The 27,515-nt window shown below is 38.3% G+C and overlaps 1 protein-coding gene across 1 annotated transcript in view; it reads left to right on the top strand.

Annotated features, from left to right (window-relative positions):
• The first annotated feature begins 8,608 nt into the window (after nt 1-8,608).
• The window catches only part of LOC124427057 (plexin-A4), a 355,148-nt gene continuing 336,241 nt past the window's right edge, over nt 8,609-27,515 (top strand). The window contains exons 1-2 of the mRNA XM_046969530.1: nt 8,609-8,831; nt 11,983-13,177. The gene's annotated coding sequence lies outside the window, so the exon portion shown is untranslated. The remainder of the gene's footprint in view (nt 8,832-11,982; nt 13,178-27,515) is intronic.

Here is a 27,515-nt window from a genome sequence, read left to right as displayed (position 1 = left end):
ATTTTATTTCATAAATTAAGCACATTTAAAAGGGACCAATAAAAAACAAGCGATAAATTTTCTACGAATGTAACATCAGTATTTCTCTCATATATGTAAATGTCTGTTTTCTTGATTTACAACACAACGAGAGATAGACGTTTCTTTAATCTAAATACCAGACTAGGAAGAGAAACGATATATTTTATTCTATGAAGTATACATAGATATATACGTATGTATATAGGATCTATCGAAATGAATATAATGTTAATCTATAAATTTTTTTTTTTTTTATTTTTTTATTTATTTTTCTTTTTTTTATAAGATAAAAAACTTTCATAGCGATTTTTATTTGACTTTTTACTCAAAATTAAATTAATCGACATGTTAAAAGACATTTTGATGTATTCTCCATTAATACAATAAACAAGATCATTTATCTCTATAAAAATTTCTTCGTTTGAGATAGGAAAATGAAAATCTATTCGGTCGACATGACGAAAAGATACTAGAGGAAGAGAGAGAGAGAGAGAGAGAGAGAGAGAGAGAGAGAAAGAGAAAGAGAAAGATAAACGAAAATCCGGTGAAGAGTGAACGAGATAAGGAAAGTTCGTTACACTTGGCTCAGTCTACCAAGAGCGTTTGATATACGAGCCTTGGCAGAGGACTCGTACGAACAACGAGTTCTCCGATCGTGAGTAAGTAGGTACCACCAAAGCTTTCAAGCTCTAACCATTAGATCGTATCGTGGAATTTGATAAACAATCGAGCCACCTTCTGGATCTTCTTTCCGACGCGTAAAAATACGTAACCGTGCCCTTTAATCTGTTAACTGTATTCGTCGCAAGTATACTCGTTGCGAAGAGATGGCAATTTTTTTTTGTGTTATGAAGTTATGCCAAAAGAAATTATCTTTTATCAATATTTTTAAATTAAAATTTTATTGCTAACTATGTATATTTGTAAATTTAATGATATTTTAGAATGTTTGGGGACAATGACGAAATAAAAAGCCATAAAAAAGAATTTTTTAATTCTTTTGAAAATAAAAATATCGCATAGCGTGATAGATAAAATATTTAGAAAAAGTCTAGCAAGATGGACACGAAGAAATGGTCACAGTTCCAACATTTACTGTCATTCATTGCTAAATAATTTTCATTCGTTGAGATAGCAATCTGTGGTATTTTAGATCTTTGCCTCTCTCGTTCGAGAATTGTACGGGGGATAGAATAGGACAGATTTGTGTTTTGTCCATAATATTTATGAGTTCAAGCAATAAAATTATTAATATTTAAAAAAATCAATCACTATTTTTAAATAATTTCATTCAATTGTACAGTGGTTATATATATTTTGTGTTTGATTCGTAAATTCGTCATGTCTTAATTTTTGCCACATAACGTATATATACGTTTTTAGAATAAATTTAGACGGTTAACAGGTTAAAATAAAAAATATATCTCCATTTATAGAGAGATATATCAGTTTATTTGTCTTATTATTTTTAAAAAAATCAATTGAATATAACCCAAACTTTTTCTCTCTCTTTTTCTCTTTCTCTCTCGTTTGAAATTTCGTTTTCTTTCTTTAATTTTTAGGATAATTTTTATAATTGGAAGAAATCATCAAATAAATTAGGATATAGTTTATTTGATTATTTAACGTATATATACACACACACACACACACACACATGCTAGACTTGTTAGATAACTTAAACAAGCTGAGAAGATCAGAAGAAAATCACGAGTTTTAGGGCATAGAGAGAAAGCGACGATATCGGCAGGACAGGAAACGAGGGACTATAATTAATTGCACCGAGGTCGTCGTTTAAACGTCGTTAATTTTCATTATCTCGATTGGTATTCGCTTTTCGCAGTCCGTGTCTTGCTTTGGAACGCCACTAATTCAGAGCTTCGTCCCGATTACGTAGGTAGGAACCATCGCATTAATAATTCCGGCTGTCCTTGCAAAATTTGTCAGCAAACTGTCTTTCTCACTCTCATTCTCTCTCTCTCTCTCTCTCTCTCTCTCACACACACACACACACACATTCTCTCGCTCTCTCTCTCTCATATCCTTTCCGTAGCAAGGTTCACCTCGGAGCCTGGAGCGAGTGGCGAGCGACAACGTTAATGTCGAGGTACACAGGAGCCAAACTCGGCCTCCGACGCATTTCCAGCCGTGCAAGGACTATGACGATGCACTTTGCATGTTGCCTGGATTATTAAAGCAAAGCGAGTGAAACCTAATTATCGTGTACGCTACGACCTGCAACCATCCTTCTCTCTCTCTCCCTTTTTCTCTTGCACACTTTCTCTCTTTCTCTTACCCTCCCACCTTCTTTCTCTCTCTCTCTCTCTCTCTCTTTCTCTCCCTCTATTTCTCTCTCTCTCTCTCTCTCTCTCTCTCTCTCTCTCTCTATCTATCTATTCTTCTATTTTCTCTAGCCTTGGCCGAACGGTTAATTTTCATCGCTTTCATACTGTTTATCGACGGTAACAACCTAACGACTATGCGTTATCGTCGTTGTTGTCTTGACAATCTATCGGATGATTGTTCTATACTTTGTTACTTCTTTTTCTTCCTTTTCTTCATTGTCTTCATCTTGATCGAAATCTAAAAGAGAAGATAACGTGTACGTGTTCACATGACCCATATAACAGGAGACATATGTAGATATGTTTCCGACGTTAATAAATATTCACTTGAGAAGAATCAGCTGACCGATCGGAAAATGGGAGAAATTACGATGTGACACACGTAGAATAAATTTCATTGAGAGTTTGAAACGCATGCTCGAACGTTATCCGGATATTCATGAATATCCGGATATTCGACAACTCGAATAATATCTACTTTCATACCTACCTACCTACCTACCTACCTACCTACCTACCTACCTACCTACTAGTTTTATCTTTGATCTTTCGGAGTCGCTAACGATCCGGCCTTGAACAATCCTATTTTCGACATATGTACATACGTCTTTCTCTCTCTGGATCGTCGATCACGAAGTCTATCCAATGTTAGATATCACATTGAAGGATCTTTAGCACTGCCGTGCTAACCGTTCGGATTCCAAAGTTCTACCGCTAGAAAATCGATCGAATCGGAAGGTAGGTATAGATGTATGTAGGTAGATACTTCTCTTGAAGAGAAGACGGAACTTGTGTTCTTGAACTTTATATTAGTTACGCCCACGCGATAATCTATCGCGAAGCCAATCGTGAAGGGGAGCGTATCTGCACGCAAAAAATATTTTCCTTTTAATTTTTTTCACTTGAAAATTACTATCCACCGATCGCAAACAGTTTAAATACGTTCAATGTAGGCATATGAAAAATTGTTATTCGTTTCCTGGTCATTCTAAATATCATAACATCAACTTTCAGAATCATCGTTATGTTCATGGATATAAATGTAAGGAACGATCTCTACGAGACCAGGGCAATTAATATTACTTGCGTTGTAAAGTTTATTAATACGATATTGTAACGCAACACAAGTACTGTCGAGCTAATTGGCCCCGTACTTCCTACGAAGCTTGTTTAGTACGTAGTTTCGAAGGAAGTGTAATCGATCTATCTAACCACCTATCCCATCACCCGTATTTCGGGGGAAGAATCATGATTATTATAAGGAAGACGTAATATACCGATAATTAATATCCTCCGTCTAACTTTTGTCTTATTTTATATTAAATATATATATTCTTTAAAGGTATTTGCGTACATTTAGAAAGTTAAAAAAAATCGATTTTTTTTTTTTTTTGTTATATATATTTTTATTCTATAGCGTCAACCTTTAAGAGTATTCTATGAAAATTTCATCGGAAAATTTAAAAGATTTAATATTTCATCAGAAAATTCAAAAAATTGACCAAGTTACTTTCATGTTTTTACAAGAAGAAGAAGAAGAAGAAGAGGAGGAAGGAAAAGAAACTCTTTTTTTTCTTTGGAATAAAATTCGAGTAAAATAATGTCTTAAGATTCAGGAACAATAAATTTTCATTGACAATGCAATACTTGATTTAACAAAAAAAAAAAAAAAAAAATAAAAAAAAATAGGGCCAATATCTATCTATGTTTCACGATTGTTAGCCTCAGGTAATGTGATCGAAGACAACTCGAATCGTTATTCTAGCTAATAGAAAATCTCGTTATTAGAAACGAAGGCGAGATAGAAGGCGCGTTCAATAGATGTAGTAAACGTTCGTTTCGTGCTTTAACTACAAAGCTGAAGCTTAACCAGTACTATTGTAGGGCAACGATTACACGACCGATTGACTAACGAACGCCGATCGACGAGTGAAAGAGAGAAAGAAAGACAGAGAGAAAGAGATGGATGGATAGATAGAGAGAAGAGAACGAGACTCGAGTAATATAATGATTGGTCGTCGCGCTGATTTGGACGCTGTTACAGACTCAATTACGCGCCTCGGAGCATGGGCCTCTGATATATTTTCCTCTCCTACCCTCTCTCTCTCTCTCTCTCTCTCTCTTTCTCTCTCACTCATTCACTCACTCACTCATTCACTCTCACTCACTCACTCTCTCTCTCTCTCTCTCTCTCTTTCTCTTTGTCTCTCTTTCTCTGACACGCTGGAACTTTGATCCCTAGCGTGTCGGCGGTCTCGGAATGAAATTAAACGGACTATGCGAGCAAATAACGAAAATTAGCGTCCGGTGGCTAACTCGGCCCGATTTTTGTCGCTAGTTCTTGCTAAAACTTTTCAAAAAAAAAAAAAAAAAAAAAAAGAAAAACAAGAAAAAAATGGAAAAAAAACGAAAGAAAAACAAAGCAAAACCTCTTGGAAACGTACGAATAATTCACGAGATTCCTTACAGATTTCATTCTATTGGAAAATTGTTTCCTTTTATTTATTTATTTATTTATTTATTTATCTATTTATCTATTTCTTTTTTTCTTTTATTTTCTTTCGATTTTTTTTTCTACCTTGTAAGATTTAATTTTTATTGGATACTCTTGTCGTGTAGATCGCGGATCCATTAAAACGATTGGAAATTGTTTCGCGATGATCCGAGCATGTAATGGCTGGTATTACGATGCTATTACGAAGGAGGATGAGTACCGAGAGCCTCGCAACCGCATCGTCTTTCCTTCTTATCGAAAGGAAAGATCGCGAAACTCGCTCTTTCCTTATTTTACGTATATATATATATATATATATATATATATATATATATATATATATATATATATATATATATATATATATATATATATATACAGGACATAAATACGTATTACAAACAAACGGTGGAGAAGAAATCGTTTGCCATGTCCTCTTCTAAAGATCCTGTTTATTTCGGCTAAAGGCAACCTTTCAATCCTTTTCCACGGCGATATCTATATTCAACAGCTTTCATAAAGAATTAGATTTGTATTGTTATTCCGTCACGTTATCGAGTTAATTGGCCGATGGTGAGTTAGATAGGTGGACAGACGGATAGATTGATAGGCAGATAGACAGATAGTAAGCGGTATCAAGGGATCGTTAGGAATGCGTCTCCTCGCGAATCGTGTAATTGGCTTGTCGATGCACGTAATTGCTTAGAATTGCGTGTTACCCTCGACTGACCTACATTACGTTTGCCAAAGAATTGAAAGATTATTATATTACGAAATCAAATAAAAAGAGAAAGAAAGAAATACAAAGAGAAAAAATAAAAAACAGAGATTATAAGATATATAAAAGAATAATATAAGATGTAACGTTCTGGAAAGCGTGACTAATAATATCAAAGAAAGTAATTTTATGTCATCGACATCAAGATAAAAGGAAATCTTTAATCTAGGATCTTATTTATCGGTTACCACGAATGTAATCACCATTCATCGTTCAGGTGCGACGTCGTCGAGGCATAACTTCCGTCTTAACGTGTTCACCTTTTTAGTACGACCTACGTGTTCTTCCTACCACTGTAAAGTAGATGCTTTTATATAAGGACGGTTGTTCTCGACGCTAGGAAATTCCTAGAGTCCGCGGAGCGTTTAAACGTTCCGATTATACACCGTTGAAGGATTTTCTTCGTACTCGTGGACTGGTGGTAGCAGTAAGAGAAGAGAAGAGATGGTGGTGAAGGATGTAAAAGAAAAGAAAAAAGAAAAAAAAAAGAAAAAAAAGAAAAGAGAAAAAAAAGAGGAAAAAAGGAAAAGAAGAAGAAGAAGAAGAAGAAGAAGAAAAAGAAGATTCACCTCCCGACACCGCCAAGAAATTCTAACGATCGAGGTCCTCAGGTTAATTGCGGCTCCTCGAACGCGTGCGTACACCCGCTCTAGGACTCCCGCGACGTCGAGAAGGGCCGTTAAGGAGGGCCCCGTGGGACCCCTACGTCATTCCCTTCTTCTCCTTCCTTTCAATCCTTGCTCTTTCACGTAGGTCTCCACCTTTACCGGGCGTGGGACCGACCAACCACAAATTTTTCTTCGAACGCACCTATAGCCTCTTCAAGATTAGTTTTCATTTTTTTTTTTATTATCTTTTGCTTTAGGCTCGTATACTTCATGAACGAATCAACCGAATGAACGTTTTCCCGCCAAAAATAAAGGTCGACCATATCGGGCTCTTCCTTCTGCTCTCGAATCTTTTTTCTCTTTATTTTTTGATATGTTTTTTGTTTTTCGTTTTTTTTTCGTTTTTTTTCGTTTTTTTTTCGTTTTTTTTTCTCTCCCTCTCTCTCTCTTTTTTTCAAATTCGCTCGAAACGATCTCAAAGAGAAAAATTTGATTCCACTTCGAATCTCTGTCGTTTCATCGCGAAAAGTCGGGGCAGCTTTCCGCATGAATTTATTTCCGACTATACGAATAAATAAACGATGCTCCAATCGATTCAGGCAAGCTCGAAAAGCGCGACGAGTGGAACCATATGAAAGGCGGATCATTAAAGTTTTTCGGTCGCTTACACCCGGTAGTAACGCGTGTTCATCGTAGTCATCAGGATCGTGTCTGTCATATTTTTCGATATATAGGGTGACCAATTTTTAATCCATCCACACGAATAACATTCAAATTCGAAAAAAAATATTCACGCGCAAATTCATCTACGAGATAAATCCCGAAATATTCACAATATTTCGAACAAATAACAAACATTTTTTCCTTTAGACCGATACTAAGTACCCCCCATTTTCACACTTCCAACCTCCATCAAAACATCGCTATAAAATGATTCCATTCGAGTACTTTTCATAATGAATTGTAAAAAAAAAAGAAAAGAAAAAAAGAAACAAAAAAGAAAATAAAAAAGAACATCAGATGGGTATTAAAAAATCGCAAAACACCGATTGGGGAACAGAAGGATACCAGTTACGTGCCTGAGCGGGAGCGCACGCGATTGGTTAGAGAGCGGGCGTAGGAGGTTGGAGGGGCAAGGTACAACGTCATTAGATAAGACAGTAACATTGTGTGCCGGGGTTGGGCGAAAGGTGTCGAAACGGTTAGTAGATTTGTTCGGCGCGAGGGTAGCCGCGTCGCGCCGGTGGCGCTTCGCTGGTGCGTGTGCGCGAGAAAGAGAGAGAGAGAGAGAGAGAAAGAAAGCGAAAGAGAGAGAGAGAGGAGAGAGAGAGGGAGTGAGAGAGAAAGAGATAGTGCGAGGGAGGTTGTGAGTGAAAGAGAGTGAGAGAAGGAGAGAAGGGAACGGGAACGAGGGTATCGTGGCCTGGCGGAGCCCAGTCGAGTCCCGTGAGTCCGGGCAAGCACGGTGCTCTGTCTCTTTTATCGTAGGTGGTGTGGTGGTGGTGGTGGTGGTGGTGGTGGTGGTGTGGTACGCGCGCGGTGCTGGTGTAGGCGTCGTCCGGGACAGAGAGAGAGAGAGAGAGAGAAAGACAGAGAAAGAGAAAGAGAGAGAGAGAGAGATCGGAGCCGCCATCCCACGGAGGAAACGAGACGTCGTCGCCGTTTCGAAGACTTTCGGTTCGTCCGTCGTCTAGCGACACGCCTTCTTATCGTTCTCTCGCAACTGTTCTCTCTCTTGGCGCGCGTGTCCTCTTCTTCGTCGCCGGTCAAATTATCGCGACGTATCATATATTCTTCTTCTCGGAGGAAAAACGAGAAGAAGATGAAGAAGTAGAAGAGGAAGAAGAGAAAGAGGAAGAGGAAGTGGAAGAAGGAGGGTGAAGGTCTTTGTCGAGGACAAGAGATAGAGAGAGAGAGAGAGAGAGAAAGATATATATATATAGAAAGAGAGAGAGAGAGAAAGAGTAAAAGAGAGAGAGAGAGAGAGAGAGAAAGAGATATAGGAGAGAAAAAGAGGGAAAGTGAATTTATGAGAATGTGAAAATTGATGATAAATTTGACGAATATAGAGACAGAGAGAGAGAGAGAGAGGGTGTCAAGAGTGACAGAGTTAGGGATAAATAAAGATAGAGATAGTAATATACAAAGAGAAAAAGAGAGAGAGAGAGAAAGAGAGCTAGGGAGAGATAGGTAATATTAGAGTGAAAGAAAGAGAGATAGAAGAGAGAACCGGCGTGCGTAAGCACGCGTCGAAGAAAGCACAGGGGCGGCCAAGGAAGGCGCGCAAGAGCTCTGCTCTGTTAGTCGGCAGAGGAGGAGGAGGAGGAGGAGGAGGAGAAAGAGGAGGAGGTGGTGGAGGAGGAGGAGGAGGGGTGGCGGGGCCAAAGCTGTCACTTCGATCGCCATTTTAGCGTTCGAGGCGGCGAGGAGAGCGCGAGAGCCGGGCATGCGGTGCCGACGACGGATCGGAGCGCCCTGCTACCGGACTTAGCCACCGAATAACACCAAACTTTCCTTTTCTTTCTTTTCTTTCGTCAAGGAAGACAAGACAGAACACAACAAACGAAGAGGAACGAGCCCAGCCGGTAAGCATGAATCAAAAAGAGAGAGTGAATGAAAGAGTGAAAGAGATAGAGAGATAGAAAGAGGGAGAGAAAGAGAGAGAGAGAGAGAGAGAGAGAGAGACAGTGAATTAGTGAGTGAGAAAGAGAGAGAGAGAGGAAGAGAGACAGAAATGGTTCGCCGCCCCTAACCTCGATGTCGCGCGAGCCTCGCGACCCTTTCTCCACCCTCGCTCTTCGCGCCCCCTCTCTTATCCTACGGCGAAGCTTTAGGGGTGAGAAAAGGCGCCGAATTCGAATCGGCGAATCTATGGTATGCGATCCTCTCTCGCATATCTCACTTCACTCGTTCTCAATTGCCTCGATTTTATTTTCGTTTACATTATTCGTTCTTTCGAAATGGATATACGTATTTGCATATGCGTGTATATATGTAAATGTATTAATTAATTTGTAATTTTGAAAAATTAAATATATATATATATATATACATATATGTACGTTTATCGTTATTAATAATATTTTAATGTTAAACGAATTAATTAAGGGAAAAATATGTGTGTAAAATATTTTGAATATCTTTTTTATGATGCCAATTGATCGAATTAATATATGTAATTTAGTAAATTATATTGCGTCATTTATACTTCTGTTATGTCGCATTTGTGCGTGCGCTCCTTTCATTCACACACATACACACACACACACACACACACACATTTTTTTTTTTTTATTACTTTTATTATACGTAATATTATTATGAGAATTATATATTTTCTATGTCAAATAAACGTTCGGACAGCTGATCGTTGCGATCACTTTTGCAACGATTCGATCGGAACGAACGATTCGTACGTCGGACTTTATGGCGTTTGTAATGGTCGTTTGTTGAAGCGAAACGCGATGCTCGAAGCGACCGAAACGATTAGGAACGATCGTGCGTCCGATTGCTTTGGAAACTATTCTGCTTTTTGTTTCTTTCTTGTTTTTTCCTGTTTTTTTTTTCCTTCCTCCTTTTTATCTCTCACCCCCTCCCCCGTCCCTCTCTTGTTTTATTTTATCGTTTTTTCTTTTTTCCTCTTTTTCTTTTTCCCTTTTTTTTCTTTTTTTTTTTTTTTTTGGTCCCCCTGGAAGAGAGCAACGTATTTTGTTAGGGCGACAAACGAACGAGATCTCGTTTTACGAGCACTCGACGACATCTCGTAGTTGGGATCGTCGTGTTCGCGGTAAACGTTTCGAAAACGAAACGCGATCGTTATCACCGAATGCAATTTCGAATTTGCCCGGTAGTATTCCTTTCGTCAAACGAGAAAGTCCGAGTGGCGCGTTCGTTTTAATTTCGTGATTTTCATCTTTGTTGTCACGATTCCGATATCGCACGTTTCGTTTTTTCCTCTTTTTCTTCTTTCCTTTTCTTTCTTTTTATTCGTTTTTCTTTCTCTCGAAAGAAACTGAGATTCGTTCGATCGATAAGTATACGGGATATAGTATTTAGCAGTATCGAAAAATATTGATAGAAACGTTTTACAGAATTGGATTTATACGAAACATCTTTTACTTTTTTCTTATATATATATATATATATATATATATATATATATATATATATATATATATATATTTTTTTTTTCTTCTTTTTCTTTTACCCGTTTCTTTTTCGTATCACAAGCCCTTTTCGTATGTTGAAGTAAAAGAAGTAAAAAAAGAAAAAATAACAAGTTTGACAAATATCTTATTAAACTTTGTAATACGTCGTCGTCCGTAAGAACATCGCAATTGCGTGTACATTCAACCGAGACGGTAAAAAAGAAAAAAAGATAAAAAAGAAGAGAGAGAGAGAGAGAGAGAGAGAGAGAGAAAAGAAAGAAAGATCGAGCGAGCTCACGCGCGAATTTCTATTACCAATGCTAATGAGATGCAATCGTGATCGAAATAACTTGGAACACGTCGAGAAATCTTGTATGAAGCGTGGGTGACCGCTAGAGTAAGGAGTGACTTGCGAAGGAGAAAGGGAGCTTCTAAGATAAAAGAGAAAAGATGTATGTGTGTGTGTGTGTGTCTATGTATGTGTATGTGTTACATATGTACTCACAGACATATACATACATATATCGAAGTTCTATCGACGTTCATATCGGTATTTCTATCGACATTCGGATCGAAAAGGTGTGTGAAAGGACAAGGTTGCGAGGAGAAGAGAGAGAAAGAGAGAGAAAGAAATGGAGAGTTAGAGATAGAAATAGAGATAGAAATAGAGATAGAAATAGAGATTGATAGATAAATCCATCGAGGTCGAAACGATTTTTCGTTATCATCATTAAAGAAAAATTCGATACGTATTTTGTTGAATTAAATTACTTTTTAACAATTGACATTCTTTTTTCCCCCCCGAGGACAATAGAATTATCTCTTTTTCGATGAAAATCTTATGGATTAACGACGTAGAATTGATAATATTAATTAATCGACTCGATTATTCATCTCGTTATAACCATAGGAAAACTCAAAATCATTAATTTGAACGGAGCTTTGTGAGATTATCTCGTAGTACAGAATGTGAATAATGGTATCTATATATATATACACGCATATATATATCATTATTCGAGACCATATATATATATATATATATGTTATATGGATATATATATATATGTTATATGGCCTCGATCGCTCTCAAAGAGATGAAATCAATCCCTAAAGTGATATGAGTAACTTCATATCTTTGCATTTAAATGAATATAATGAATAATATTATTTGATTTGTACTAATTGATGTATATTGATACGGGAAGAATATCGAAAAGTTCCTTGGCAATTTTACAAAATCAATTTCATACTCTTTATTTCCCTACTTTTTAGGCTAATCTCTCTTTCAGTTCGTACAATAACAGGACTAACTTTTTGTGATGGTTAGGTTTAAAAAAGATCATTTTTCTTTTCTTCCTTTCTTTTTTTTTTTTTTTTTTTTTTTTTATAACCCGCACAAGTACATCGTACAATCTAGGATTGCAATTAGAAATTAAAAAAAATATTACCTAGTCTCGAATAAGAGTAATTGATTTTTTTATCAAAGTTGCTCAAAAAGTTTCGTTCCATTTGTGCACTTCAATGATAATCATTCTCGTCAAATGGCTTAAAGAATTTATAATGATCGAATTTAATTGGTTTACAGGTACGAAAAAAAGGCAAGGAGAATCCGGCGAATCCAGAGACGGGGGAATAAAGAAGATCGCAGGATCGTCATATAAAACGAAACTGTTCCTTTTATTTTCTCTTGATCTCTTTCTCGACGAAGAGAAAAGAAGAAACGTGGAGGAATTGGAGGCTCGTTATGTTTCTGCGCGTTTGAACGATTCGCTCGCGCGACTCGGAACGATATAGTTAGATAGATAGATAGCTAGATAGAGTAGTTAGATAGTTAGATAGATAGATAGATAGATAGGATAAGTAGATAGGTAGATAGATTAGATAGATAGTCGTCGTGTCGCGTGTGTACTTGCTTTGGTGAGACGAAGAAAGAAGAAAAAGAAGAAGAAGAAAACGAAGAAGAAGAAGAAGAAGAAGAAGAGGAGGAAGAAGGAAAATAAAGAAAAGCAAAAGACGGAAAGGAGGAGCCGTGACCCCCGAGAAGAGAAGGATAGAAAGGTCAAGTCGACGAGGTTAAAGTCGGTGTCCTTCGAAGATCCTCCTTGGCTACTGCGATAGAATAGGAGAGATTATGTTAACGCGATGATGCCAGTTGAATTAGACGATCGATTTTTTTTTTAAATGATCATTCACAAAGATTTTCAGTATTGATACGATCGAGCAGCTGTTCCCTCCCTCAAATTTTCATCAAATTTGTAAATTCGATTTAATGCAGAAATTAACAAGGAGAAAAGATATTAGGGATAAATAAGGACAGAAAGTGAGAAAGAGAAAGAAAGAAAGAAAGAAAGAAAGAAAGAAAGAAAGAAAACAGTTTGATTATAAAAGAAGAGTGTAATAAAAAGAAACGAGTGGTTGTGTGTGTGCTTTGTTGTGACGTCTTTGTCCTCGTCATCGTCATCGTCATCGTTATCGTGTCGTCGTTGTCTTCGTCTTCATTTTTGTCTTCGTCTTCATCTTCATCGTCATTGTTGTCGTCTTCGTCATCGTCGTCGTCGTCGTCGTTGCCGCCGTGGCGAAGGGGTGGCATAGAGCTTCCGGTGGATCGAAACTCAAGATTGGGGGGGCGTGCGAAACTGAATTTGCCCCCCCCAAACCGCACCGACTCTCCTTTCCTTCGTGTTTAACGCGAAGCAAGAAAAGCCTGCAACTCTATCGAGTTCCTTCCAAGTGTTCCTCATCTTCTTTGCTTCGTGAGAACTACCACGCCGTCCTTTTGGGTAAGTCGAATTCTTTACGTTCTTCTTATTCTTTTTCTTCTTCTTCTTAATATTCTTTTTTTTTTATTTTTTTATCCTCTTCGTATTTTATAAAAATCGTCGAAGAATCGACATGAAAAATTGTGACGAGAGACGATTTTTTTTCTTCCTCTTACTTTTTGTATATATATATATATATATATATATATATATATATGTATGTATGTATGTATGTATGTATATATATTTTGTTTTTATTTTTTTTCCTTATTTTAACGTTCTTCTTTCTTCAAAGGGAAATAATAATCAAATATTTCTTTTCTTTTTTTACCCTTTTCTCGTTTCTTTACCATACTCGTTACAAGAATTAAGAAAGTTTATCTCGATTTATTAATAATTTTAAATTAATTTATTGATAATTTTGAGAACTATTCGTGATTAAATAAGAAACTTTAAATGAAAGGATTTTATGGGGGAGTGGGGTTAATTTTAAAGGAGGAAGTGTAATCGTTAACTCTTAAGACGATTATTTAAATATAATTATAGTAAAGATTGTAAGAATGGACGAAGAAATGAACGTATAAGTAAGTCGCCGAACTTGCCGTTCTGTAAAGTAGTCCACTCGGATGGGGGTCAAGCAAGCGTTTGTGTCCGAGTTTTCGGGGAAAACACTTGTGGAATTCATCCTGTTCTATCACATGCCTTACTTTAACAAAGACACACGACTCTACTATTCGCCTGGTCGATGTGCGTGAAACGAAAGGAAGAATATTTTTCTTTGGATATTTATTTCAAAATGAAATGAAATAGAATAAAATAAAATAAAATAAAATAAAATAAAATAAAATAAAATAAGAAACATGATTATCCGAACAAAAGATAAATATCTTTTTCCTTCTCGTTTTTTTTTTGTTTTAATTTAATTTTATTTATTTATTTCTTTCTTTTTTTTTTTTTTACAAGATATTTACAGGATTTTATCAAAACATTTTTAACAAAATAAAGAATAACGTAAATTTTATAGCTAGGGTCGTATATGCACTTAGATACAAAACACACATACGTACATGGAAATAGAATTCTCGAGTGATTTAGAGATTTAGAGACATGAGATCTAAGTGGAACTTCCCTAATGCACCATAGAGAGACATTTTCTCGATGTCGGCATATCCGCTTCCTTCTACGTCTCTCGAAAGGAGTACATGGAAAAAGAAATAAATAAAAACTGTCTTCCTTGAAAGAGACGCGTTTTGTTCGCGGTGTTTGCCTTTGTTCTCGAGCGTCCGGCATTTTCGTGCCGTTTTGTTGTTTGAAACCGAACTAAAGGCGGGGGATTTCGTACACGGTGTGCTCGTGCCGAAACACTGGGTCCGATTACATTCCGTTTGTTTACTGCGATCGTAGTCGAGTCTCAAAGGGTTAGTTCTTTTCTAAGACTAAGGAGGGTATGGGATGGGATTAAAAAAAAAACAAAAAAGTGAAAAAGAAGGGGAAAAAAGAAAACGAAATGCCAAAAGAGAGATTTTACGCGAACTCACATTCAAGTCTTTTTATTTTTTTTTCTCGTTACTGTATATTTTATACACACACACACACACACACACACACAGAAAGAGATGTGCACACAGATACGCGACACAAATTTTGACCGTATCGATAATTTATTTTACCGAATCGTTCTGAATCGTAAAACAAACACAGGTTGCTCGATTTTTTTGAACATACGCCTACCCTCACTACCTTTACAATCTTATTTCTTATTTTTGCATTTATTTTGTTTAATCGAACAATTCAACATCGGTCCGGATCGGTCCAAATCGGTTCAGATCTCGGCCCGATTGAAATGGTCCTGATAAAACAAATCGAATCGTCCGAACGCCATCATTATGATATATATATATATATATATATATATATATATATATTTATTTATTTATTTATGTTTATATTCACTACTCCCTGCTTTTTTATTTTTATTTTTATTTTATTTTATTTTTCTTTTTGTATTTTTCTTTTTCACCGAATCGCCGTATGCTTTTTCTACATCCGAAATTGTCGAATTCGTGATTTTATCGTATACGATTGACGGCAGTACCGTGTGAACATGTATATATTATAAAACATATGGGCCTCTGTAAAAGACGGTAAAATAACCAATTAGAAAAAAAAAATCGATTCAGTGTCATGTGAACAAGCTCTCTTACGTGTATGTACTCTTTATCTCTCTTTCTCTCTCTCTCTCTCTCTCTCTCTCTCTCTCTCTCTCTCTCTCTCTCTCTCTCTCTCTCTCTCTCTGTCTCTCTTTCCTTTTTCTCTCGGGTAAGAGAAAATTGTACGTTATACTCGATCACGCGCCGATCGTTGCCGATATCGAACTTTATAGTCCTTAAGCGCGGCCCCCATTATCTCGGCCGGTCATCCGGAAATATACATCGCGATAATTGCACTCTTTCACCACCCAATTTGACGTCAGAATGCGTATTAAAGAAAGAGATAGATTGAGGAAAAGAGAAAGAGAGACAAAGACAAAGGAGACGAAGATTATAACGTTCAATAATATTTTTATTTTATCCTTTAACGCAATTTATTTATCTTCATATATATATATATATATATATATATATATATATATATATATTTTCATGTATATTCACGTATAGACACACACACGAACATGATCAAATCGTTTGAAAAATTATTTCGATTAATATTTATTTTCGTTGTATATAAAAGTTCGTTCGATTAATTAATTAATTAATTAATTAATTACTTAACTTATGCATATCACCGAGCGCGTATAAAAATTGTTTTTACCACTGATCGACAAAGCATTGGATTGGTGTCGGCGATGATGGAGGCAAAAAAAAAAAAAAAAAAAGAGCAAAAGAAAAAGAGAGAAAAAAAGAACCTCGAACTCAAGGAAAATCTGTAACACCTAAACTACGTCGTCAAGGGACAACTACTGGTATACATCCATCGACAAATTCTATGAAAACGTCGGTGAGAACTCCTACCGTATCGGAGATATAAATTAGTTGACGTTGATGAGAGCGGCACAGTTCAAAGGAACTTTGGCCGCATTCGCGACGGCTAGTTTTCCGCGCGCGTAATATTTGATTCGAGCTCGTATTTACCGGCACGATAGCTAGAGAGAAAGAGAAAGATAGCACGGTAACTCTGACGTGTCAGTTTATGTATATATATATATATATATACACACACATACAAATATGTATGTGTGATATGTGTATGTGTATGTCGAACGATCGTAAATACTCGTTAAATCGTTAAATCGTTAAGGACTGAGAAAACTCGTTCGACGGCGAGGCGCGAATACGAAATTTTTCCGTTTAAAATTTATTTCTCCTCTCTCTTTTTCTCTCTCTTTTTTTTCCGACCTATCCTGATCGTCTACCATCGTTACATTGTTTTTCAGCAAACACAATTTTATTCATTTCGAAAGGAAGACTCGAATCGAATGGCAAAACGAGCTTACGTCGATTTTCTTCCATTTATATTCGTTTATTTATAACGTTTTCATTAAAAATTTCCATTAGGACAAAGTAAAAAAATAAAAAAGAAAAAAAAAAGAAAAAGAAAAAGAAAAAGAAAAAGAAAAAGAAAAAAGAAAACGTCCGAGTATTACGCCTTTAATTCGTTCTATGGACATAAAACTACTCTCTAAAGATAAAACGAGAAGGTTGTTCTCAGTTAAATCTAAGTTCCATTAGATCATCCTTACTCTACCACGAATACAATCGATTTTATCAATTGATACTCGAAATGCGAAATGATTTCTTCCATAAGAATGCTTTTAATCGATTCCCTTTAAAAGCATTCGTCCATCTTCCAAAAGGTTTCCTTTTCGTATAACGTTTCATTTATTACGACGCGAGTGATAAAACAAAAAGTCTGCCATTAAACTTAGTCCCCATCTTCTACCGTCGTTCTCCTTTCAATTTAAAATCGTAATTTCAATTTCGAAGTTGTAACATTCTAACAGTACGATAGCGATGATTGTATATCAGATGATACTGTTGGTATTGCAAAGAGAGAACCTTTTTCTATAAGAAACGAAAAGAATCGACTGGATATTGGATATTGACGTCACGAAAAAAATTGAAAAAGAAAAGAAAAGAAAAGAAAAGAAAAGCAAAGAAAAGAAAAGAAAAGAAATGGAAAAGAAATAGTAAAGAAAAAGAAAAGAAAATGTAAGTTCGATGTTCTATCCACGGATGATCGATCAACGACACGGTCTCTTTAATCGTACCACGATCATTTCCGTCAAATAAAAGTCACTATCGTATTTGCATCGGTTGTACTTTCTCTCTCTCTCCCTTTCTCTCTCTCTCTTTCTCCCTCGAAGAAGAAGAAGAAGAAGAAAAAGAAGAAGAAGAAGAAGACGAAGAAGAAAATAAAGAAAAAGAAAATGAAGAAGAAAAAACAAGCGAGAAAGGTAAAGAGAGAGAGAGAGAGAGAGAGACACGCTAAAATCGAACCAAAGAAGTATACATACACGAAGTAACAGCGTGATCGTTCGAATCGAGATCTCGATTCCATTTATAGAGAAACTAGTAAAAGCCTCTCTGCTTACTTCGAGTCCATAAAATGAACGTGGAAGGTGTTTTCTTCGAGGAGAATCGATTCTTTCCTGTATTTCAAGACAGAGAGAAAAAGAGAGAGAGAGAGAGAGAGAGAGAGAGAGAGAGAGAGAGAGAGAGAGAGAGAGAGAGAGAGTTTGTATCCACCCTCGAGTAATAAATTATCATCGTTTAAACTTATGTTTTTTAGTGATCAGATGGAAAAGGGCATATGTGTATGTGTGTGTGTGTGTGTGTGTGTGATTGTATTGAACAAAGACTTTATTAATGCATGGAGATGAAAAAAAGTTGTTTACAATCTGAAACGTATTTTCTGGAAAACTATTGAACTGAAAATCTAAAAGGAAAATAAAAAAATAAAAAAGGAAAAAGATAAAAGATAGAAAAGAAAATAACGCAAATGTAAAAAGAATTAAAAGGCCTCTCGAATGACACATCACTCGATTACCCTTTGTCATTTAAGATTTTTGGAGATCGCGTGTTCATCCCCCTTAGTGCATTAGCCGAAAAATAAATTTATGATAAAATATGATAATCTGTTCCCCTTTGAAACAAATAAAACAAACAAAATTGATTTGTCTTTCGAAAGGAAAGCAAAGAAAAGAAAAAAAAAAAAAAAAAAAAGAAAAAGTAAAAAGAAAAGAAAAGGAAAGGGAAGAAAAAAATTACTAGATTCCATATGGTTGGACAGCTTTCGTTGTGGTACGATTTTGTGTATCTGTGTGTATGTATGTGTGTGGAAAACGAGCGAAAAAGAATAAGAGACATATACCATTTGAAGGGAATCCATAATTACACGTGGCTTCGTTAGCGGTAACGGGGTAACTCCGGTTTTAAAGTTAATCGACGATGTGAAAGAATTTTAGCTTGCCGTTGGTTGGTTGGTTGGTTGGTTGGTTGGTTCGTTCGTTCGTTCGTTGGTAGATACATAGATATAGATACATACCTGAGCGGGGGTGATGGTGGCAAAGAGAAGGATATATACAGGCGCGCTCCCTCGCGCGCGCGATGAGCGGCCTTAAAATACGAGCCAGGTTTCGTGGCTCCGGCCATTAAAAGCCGTACTGGCGATGCGGTTAACCTCAAAAAGTCTATAGTTTGGCCTTCCGTAGGAGAGCTACCGTGGGCAATTTCGTTTCCAGAATACGAGGAAAAGGATGGACACCGCGTACCGGCTGTTTGAGGTGGTGCTGGTTGGACGGTGAAGAAGAAGGTGGAGGTGAAGATGAAGGTAGTGATGGTAGTAGTGATGGTGGAAGTCTACGAAGAGGGGACTGCTGGAATGGATGGGTAGCGTGGGAGGTGCTGAGAAAGGAGGTGAACGAGGTCGGCTTCGGTTGCCTTTCCTTCCTTTTTTGGATCGAGTTAAAGGAAATAGGAAGACACCTCCTTGTGGGAAGGATAGAAAATCATGAGAAATATAAAGAAAGAGAGAGAAAGAGAGAGAGAGAGAGAGAGAGAGAGAGAGAGAGAAAGAAAACCTAATGAATTCAGTTCACGCTCGAGTGGTGGAAAGTACGAAAACGCGAAAAGCGTGGTTACTTCATTGAGAACAACCCCCTACGACGTTTTCAAGCAATAAAAACTCTTAAATCACTGCTTTACCTTCTTCGCCCCCCATCTCTGTTTCTTTCTCTCTCTCTCTTTCTCTCTATCTCTCTCTCTCTCCCTCTTACTCTTTTTCTCGCATTCTCGGTCGACTCGCGAAAACCCTTTTGAAATAGTGCCTACGATAATCCGATCGACGAGGGAAAATGCGAACAGGGTCGTTTGGGGTCGAAACGAAAAGGGGGAGAGAAGAGAAGGTACCTGAAATAACAGGGAGTACTCGTCGGATTACACGATGTATTTGTTCGGAGGGTTACCCCTAGTAGTGGATGGACGCTCTGGACTCTTCTCCGGATGGAGCATCTCGTTTACCTTTTTCTTTTTTTTTTTCCCTTTTTTTTCTTCGTTTCTTTTCTTCCGCCCCCCGCCCAGTTTTGTTTTGTTTTGTTTTGTTTTGTTTTGTTTTTTTGCTTTTGTTTTGTGTTTTTTTCTTCCTACTACTCGGACGAGATCGCACGAGTAGGGGTTTAATTGTCTTGATAGCTTCAGTTGTTTTCAAAATACGTCGTTATTTCGAAACAAATCATTCTTTAGTACTTTATCAATTTTTTTTCTCATTCTTAAGTTTCGCCGCACAATGGTTTTATATTATCAATTTTATTATCGCATGTATATATATATATAAACACGAACTGTATCATAAAACGAAATGTAGGCTTAAAGTTTAAGGATTAACGATCTACATTTACTTTCTAGGATATTCATTTCTCTTTCTCTGTTTCTCTTTCTCTCTCTCTCTCTCTCATTTTTCGTTATAAGAAATTTTCTTGGGCGAAATTTACTATTTATGAGGAAATAAACGAGAGTAGGGATGGATATAGAACGACGGGTTGCCCCAGTTGACGGTGGGGTTGCTTGGGATAGGGTGGAGGAGTTTCTTTGAACGTATCTGTATATAGGTACGATTTTTTGGAAAAACGATAAAACGAGCCGAAAGTTTCTGAATATTCGCGTAAATCGTAATATTCGAGACATGAGAGAGCGAGAAAGAAAGAGAGAAATATAAAGATAGAGGTCGGCCAAAGAGGAAGGAAAAGAATGAGGAGAAAAGGGCGCTGGGTGTGGGAGTGAAGATAGGGATAGGGGATGTGGGATGGGGATGGGGTAGGGATCGAGGTAAAATTAGAAAATATTTTCAACGTCGAGGAAGCTCACCTAGGGGAGCCCCACCCACTTTTATGTCGGTTCTTGGCACGTCTCTCGTCTTGCTTTATTCGGAACGCGATAATAAAAGCAAACAATTGCGAAAGGAGAATGAAGGAACAAATTCGGCGAATGCATTTCCGGCGTTGTAACGGTTAACGCGCTCGAAAGATGTGCTTAGTTATGCATGGAAAAAGTAGCATTCGGTTTTATACTTGTTAATGAGACCCCTCCCCTCGAGAACCCTCATCTTCCCCTGGTTGCTTTTGCCGAGAAGCTTTTAGTTGAATTTCTTTCCTCGTCTTTTCCCTTTTCGTCCTTTTACGATTCGGTAAATATAATACTACCGTTCCTTTCTACGCTATCCTCCCATCTTCGTTCATCCTTAAAAAATTGATCTTAACTTTCTTCCGCGTTAAGCGGAATTCTTGCTACTTTATTCGGACTCCCCACGGCACAAACTTTTCCTATATAGTCATGTATATAGTCATATCATCATATATATATATATTTATTAATTAATTAATTTATTATTATTACACATTATATATAATTATTCGACATCGTCAACAATCTAAACAAGCATGATAATAAATAACAAACACGTCGGAACAATCGGAAACAGGTTGCGGAATAATGTACATATATATCGATAGATACGTAGAGTTGCATTGCGATGCACCGGCTCTTCCACGATTGGGCCGGCCTGTAGAAGGAAGAATCGTGTGCCTCGTTCGATGATGCAACGACGACTTTTATAAGAGAAAGAAAGAGACATATATAGTGGGAGAGAGAAAGAGAGAGATGAAGAGAAAGGTAAAGGGTGAGGGGGGGGGGAAGAGGTAAAAGGAGAAAGAAAGATCGTTGCACGAGGAAGAGGAGGTAAGAATCGAGCTCTGGCACGACTCGGACGAGTACGATGGAGGGAGGTTGACGTGCCTTCTCTTCGAGGTGTACAGGTACATACACGGTGTTACGTTGCACAAAGACGCGCGTGCACTACGACGACGACGACGACGACGACGACTACGGCAGTAGCGACGGCGACGACGACGACGACGACGACGACGACGACGATGGGAAAGAGAGAGAGAAAGAGAGAGAGTCCTAGATTCTCGCTTTCGTATCCGCAAGAGAGAGAGAGAGAGATAGAGATAGAGAGAGAGAAAGAGAGAGAGAGAGAGAAAGGACGAGCGAAGCCGTGTGGCTCGACAGTCCCACGGGGCCTCTGGTGTCCTCGGTTTATATCAAGGAGGGTGGGAGGGGTCTCTCAACCTCCGCGATCCTCTTCTTGGTCCCCTTTCTCTCTTAGTGCCGGCAGTCCTTTCGAATCCGTCGGCCTCTTCTCTCTCTCCCTCCTTTTCCCTCTCCTTCTCTTTCTTTCTCTCTCTTTCTCCCTCCCTCCCTCCCTCTCTCTCTCACTCTCTCTCTCTCTCTCTCTTACTCTGTTGCATGATGCTCGCGTACCTCTTTCCTTACACTTCGTACCACCTTGGCTACATATTTCTCCGTTGTCACGACTCGAACTCTCCTCTGGATTACTGCAAAACGTCTTGCCCGACCTCGCTGATAATGAGAAGGCTAGCGACTGCGCTTCTCTTCTCTTTCTTTCATTCCCTCTCTGTTTCTCTCTCTCTCTCTCTCTCTCTCTCTCTCTCTCATTTCTGCTCTTGCTCTTGCTCTCGCTCTCGCTTTCTCACGGTACGGCTAGGAACGGCATGGGCTCCTCTCGGGTCAATGTATTCCATCTCTCGTGCTCTTTCTCGTACTTAGATTTACGAGAGAAAGAGAGAGAGAGAGAGAGAGAGAGAGAGAGAGAGAGAAAGAAGATCTCCTGTCCCCTCTACCCCTGCCTACTGATTTCTTACCTTATCGTTTATACGCCGCTTTGATGATCCTCTTTTGGAATCTTCGAAATTTACAGGAATACCCTTACGCGTATCCACCTTTCTCTTACGCGTCGTTAAGCTTAAATTTTTTATCCTTTTTTTTTATTTGTTTTGTTTTGTTCTCTTCTCTTTCATTCTCTGTCACCTTCCCCTTTTCCTTTTGTCGATACCAAAAAGAGAAAGGTCATATTTTCTCCCCTCTCTTCCGTTGCCCATTCGCCCCTACTTTTATTGGAGATGTCGTCTTTAATAATAATTAACAACACGAGTTTGAAGACAGAGATAAGAAGGTAAGCCGGATATCACGGTTCTACACACTTCCGAGAGATAATTTTAATCGAGGAAAAACACGTGGTCGAGGCGAACAACCTGGCGCCTGCCTCGAGGAATCTCAATAAAACGGGGGTGTGAGACAGAGCGGAGGAGAAGAGAAGGAGGAAGGGAGAGAGAGAGAGAGAGAGAGAAAGAGAGAGAGAGAGAGAGAGAGAGAGGATCTTTAAGTATCTCGTGACCTAACTTCAACCTGTTCCTTCCTATAGGTCTTTCTGAATTTCTTTCTCTTGTTAGTCTTTTTTTTCTTTCTATCTCTCTTTCTCTCTCTATCTCGCTTTCACTTCAGAATCTGGGCAGACCCTTCTGTCAGTATCGTCCGGTCCCTCGTTCGTCCTCGAGGGTCCTTCGTTGTCTTCTCTCTCTCTCTCTCTCTCCCTCTCCCTCCCTCCCTCTCTCTCTCTCTCTCTCTCTTTCTCTTTCTCTTTAACTTCCACCTTTACCGTACGTCTCTTTTCGTCTCGGTATCCCTTGTCGAAATATATCCCTGTTCTCTTTCATACCCGAACTTTTGCCAAGGTATTTCTTCCTACTTTTTTCTCTCCTTTTTTCCTTCCTACCTTCTCCATGTTTGTATGTATGTGTATGTGTATACATATACATCACACATGTGTGTGTGTATATATATATATATTTGCGCGTCTGGAATTCGAATGCTCGAATTACTTGGTCCTCTGTAACATGAATTTTCGATCCGAAGCTACGGCGAATAACGCAAAAAAAGGAGGAAATAAAAGTAAAAAGGACGAGAGTGAGTGAAAGACAGAGAGAGAGAGAGAGAGAAAGAGTGAAGGAAGATGGTCGATGAAGAGGAGGATGAGGAGGAAAGAGGTTGGTTCGGCATAGCTCGAGTCACCGGTATGGCATCGAAACGCTTCGAATCGTTCTCCGATATACGAGAGAGATACGCGTGGTTGGAATACGCTTTGATTTAACCGAGCACAAAGTTGCCGGATACGTCGAGCTTTCGATAGGGCTGCTCGTTCATTGCTTATCATCAACGAGCTAGCTATTTTGCGAAAAGAGGAAAAGACAAAGAGAAAATAAAAAAAAGGAAAAAAAAAATACAAATAAAAATAGTCGGATTTGTCGTAATACATAATTTATTAGGAATGTTAGAAATAACGATAAAGATTATTCTAACTTGATTACTATTATAATTTTCGTCAACTCTTTTTTTTTCCTTTTTTCTTCTTCTTTTTTTTTTTTTTTTTTTTTTTTTTTTACTTCTATCCTTCGTTCTTCACTTTTTTTCTCGTCGTTCCTTTTGTCAATTTGTTTGTATTTTATTTTTCTTTGGTCGCACCAGTCAAATTTCTGTTCGACGTATCGACTGTATATGTTTTCTTCGTGCCTTCCGAAAGAATTATGTCAAGGACGAACACGGAATATGCCATGTCTGCCGCATGGAGGATGCAATTTGGGTGTATCGCGTTGGACTATGGTACGTGACGTTTCGAAATGGATTCGGCCGGTTCGAGAACGTGCCGAAGATTCGAATGGATTTTCCTCGAGTTCGAGCGAACATTTTGTCTTCCTTTTTCTGTCCTTTTTTCTTTTTCTTTTTTTTTTTCTCACTTTCTTTCTTTCTTTTTTTTTTTTTGTTCTTCCTCTCGCCTTCCTACCTCAAATCCTCCCCCATTTCCACCTAAGTCTCATTCTTTGTTTTTTCTCTCTTTCTTTATTTTATTTTTTTTAATTCTTTTTTTTTTTTTTCTTCATTTTCAAAGGACTTATCGAAAGAAACTTTAGTAGCAAACGAAGCTGGATCGAAGTTGTGCTAAGTCATAAGGAAAGATCGTGCAGGAAGCAACGGTAAAGAGAAAACGAAAGAGAGAGAGAGAGAGAGAGAGAGAGAGAAAGAGACAGAGACAGAGAAATAGAATGTAGTCAGACGCGCATTTAGAACGCTCCTCGTCCGCGAACGTGGACGCGGAGAAGGTCGGTGAAAGGAAAACTGTGATACGCCGGTGGTACCGTAATTATCAGCAATTATTTATATCCGAGAGTGTAATCGTAAGCAAACTCGATCGACCTACTAAAATTCTACCCTGGCATTTCAATCGGAAATTGCGAATGTTATGTACAACAAAAAAGATAGAAAAACAGACAGACAGACAGGTAGAGAGAGAAATAGAGATAAAGAGAGAGAGAGAGAGAGAGAGAGAGAGAGAGAGAAAGACGAACAGAACGTAACAGGTACAAATAATACGATAATAATGTCTCGAAGGATACTACTGGCGTTGTCGCCTTAGTGTGAAATTTATTTAGATAGGTATAACAAAACGAGTCAATTCTCTGGTACTTGCTGGAGACTTTGTTTTACGAACGACGTATATTTTAACTTGAAAACGCCGTTAAGAGAAAATTTGATTGCAACCGGACGAACCTTCCGGTAGATTTGCAAATAAAATCACAGGGTATTCGACGTTTTGTTCGTAGAGTCTCTCTCTCTCTCTCTCTTCCACCCTTGTTCCCTTTCTCTCGGATTGAAATCCGAGTCCGTTGGTACGTTTGTCGAGAGTCGCTCGAACGAAGCGAACTCCGGACTGGAATCTGTATTGCGCTTTCCATTGTGACTCTACGAACGAATTCGTGGGATATCTCGAACTTGAAGTAGCTCTCCCTCTCCCTTATTTTCTCTTTCTCTCTCTCTCTCTCTCACTCTCTTTACTTCTCTTTCGAGCAATACGTTGGTATTCGTACACGAACGCTCAATCCCTTTCATTCCTACTACTCCATCCTATCGTCCTTTACTATCCTGTACGAACCTTTTCGTCCTTTCTCTGTCGATCAGCTCCTACTCTCTATCCTTATTCTTCTCCTTATTCTTCTATCTCTCTCTTTCTCTCTCTTTCTGTCGTTTTCGTTCTTCGTTTTCTACTTACCGTAGTTCGTTTTCTCTGAGCACATTGTTTCCCTCTCTCTCTCTCTCTCTCTCTCTCTCTCTCTCTCCCCCTCTTTTTTTATTTTTCTATCTCTCTTTGTTCGTCTATCCTATCTCCTCTCTCGTTTTCTTCCTTTCTTCTCTTTCTCCCTTTACCTCTATCCATCCGTCGTCTTTCCGTTCGTCTCTCACGGGGCCTCTGGCTGTGTCTCTCTCTCTTGGAACTTGGAGGTACTCCTTCCACAAGAATTCTCTTCTCCTACCATCTCTTTCATGTCGCCTCGGGCTTTCCAAACTTTAGCATCTTCTCGTGCCTGAAAGACGAGAGAAGAAGAAGAAGAAGAAGAAGAAGAAGAAGGAGTAGGAGTAGGAGAAGAAGAAGAAGAAGAAGAAGAAGAAGAAGAAGAGACTTTGCTTCTCCTATTCGCTATCCACTGTCCCTACCACTCTATCCATCTCTCTCTCTCTCTCTCTCTCTTTCTCTCTCTCTCTCTCTATTTCTATTTCTTTCTCTCCTTTTTTTTTTCTTTTAGAAGAAACCGACTTCCTGACTTCTCTCTTTCTTGCTTTCGAGATACCTACTATTTGCCTTTTTATTCTTTTCTTCTTTCCTTTTCGTTTCTTTTCTATTCTTCTTCTTCTTCTTCTTCTTCTTTTTCTTTTTCTTTTTCTTCCTTCACACTCTTTCCATTATCCATAGCTCTGGTACTCGGATTCCATGGCGTCGATCACCCTGTTCGAACCATCCCTCTTCAAACGTCGTTCCCGGGTGTATCCAACAATTCTTCGGCATCGGCCACGGCCCAATTAGAAGTCACAATAGAGTCCGAGTAATCGTTTCCAAGAGTCGCTATCATCCATTCGATTCTGGCTTTCGTAAACGAGGGAGAGAGATAAAGAGAGAAAGAGAGAGAGAGAGAGAGAGAGAGAGATAAAGAGATTGAGAAAGAGCAGGAACAGACGTTCGATGGGCAAATTTGTCACGGTAAATTTTCTGGTTTGCATATCCGTTCGAGATCTCGTGCTCGTAAATTGCTACACATGCATAGAACACATTCACGTTCGCATTCACATCCACATCAATATTCGCGTTCCATACATCCGTATCCATATACATGGACACCTGAATCGTTCGAGCATTCTCTTGGAATTTTCTTTCTCTGTTTTCCCTTAACGAACAATTAAGCGATTCCTCGACGACTTTAAAAAGATATCCTTAATCGGAACAGAAACGATCGTACAAATGGTTAAGGGTTCAAGTCGGTGCGAATCAAAGTTGCGTTCTTTTACGGACGTTCAAGCTGTGAAAGAAAAAGGAAGAAGAAAAAGGATATAAGGAACAAAAAAAAAGAAAATAAAAAAGGAAAAGAAATAAAAAAATAGATAAATGAGAAGGAAGAGAGAGAGGGGGGGGGAAGGAAAGGGAGGGAGGAAGAGAAAAGGGTGAGATTCGCGAAGTACCAAGTCCACGATGGAAAGGAGAGAATCGGACCGTGAGCACCGGCACGGAACGTCGTGATTTATCGTCTCAACGCGCCTACTGATTTATGATCTCGGGAATGAACCCTAGGACGGCCTTCTGAAGCACCTCGTCGTCGTAGCTCCTGGTGATGAGCGATGGGACGTTTCCGATAATGTCGAGTACCAAAGCGACTCGAGAAAATTATTGCTATTTCGGGAAAAGCGTCGCTCGGATTCCCGTCCCGATTCACTGACGTTTATACCAATCGGGACGGAGAATGAAAGGCGGAACCACCGGCTCTTTCGTATGCCGTTAAATAATCTATCGCGCCAACCAAATCCTCGGACTTTCGACTAATTGCCATGAAAAGAGAAAAAGAAAGAGACGAGAGAGAGAAAAAGAGAGCTAGAAATAGAGAGAAAAAGAAAGAGACGATTAT

Source organism: Vespa crabro, chromosome 1 (genome assembly GCF_910589235.1).
Source record: "Vespa crabro chromosome 1, iyVesCrab1.2, whole genome shotgun sequence".
Lineage (NCBI taxonomy): Eukaryota > Metazoa > Arthropoda > Insecta > Hymenoptera > Vespidae > Vespa > Vespa crabro.
This window is presented reverse-complemented; position numbering and strand designations above follow the sequence as displayed.